This window comes from Frankliniella occidentalis, unplaced genomic scaffold (assembly GCF_000697945.3).
Source record: "Frankliniella occidentalis isolate FOCC.00 unplaced genomic scaffold, Focc_3.1 Scaffold572, whole genome shotgun sequence".
Taxonomy (NCBI): domain Eukaryota; kingdom Metazoa; phylum Arthropoda; class Insecta; order Thysanoptera; family Thripidae; genus Frankliniella; species Frankliniella occidentalis.
The window spans coordinates 6,480-6,722 of record NW_026267688.1 but is presented as its reverse complement, the minus strand read 5'-3'; the positions used below and the strand labels follow the sequence as shown (position 1 = coordinate 6,722).

The following is a 243-nucleotide window of genomic DNA, read 5'->3' as shown; positions in this document are numbered from 1 at the left end:
GCCATTTCTATTTCGCTGTACAACCAGACCCTACAACATAATTTTCAAAACCGTACCGGTGTCGTTAATGTACAGATATCGCATTGATACAATTTTCATTCAGTGACTCAACTGTTGCAATAAACCTTCAACCTAGGGTGGTAAATGTGTTGCCGTGGTGCGACATAGATGCATGTGCATTGGATTGGCCTACTCTAATATGTTTAAACTGCAACGGCTAACAACCTAACCTCTCATAGCAGA

General features: G+C 41.2%; 1 protein-coding gene across 1 annotated transcript in view; it reads left to right on the top strand.

The window, feature by feature from the left end:
- LOC113202864 (gastrula zinc finger protein XlCGF7.1-like) overlaps positions 1–243 on the top strand; it is a gene marked incomplete at both ends in the record, with an annotated part of 7,900 nt that overhangs the window by 4,152 nt on the left and 3,505 nt on the right. The window lies entirely within an intron of this gene.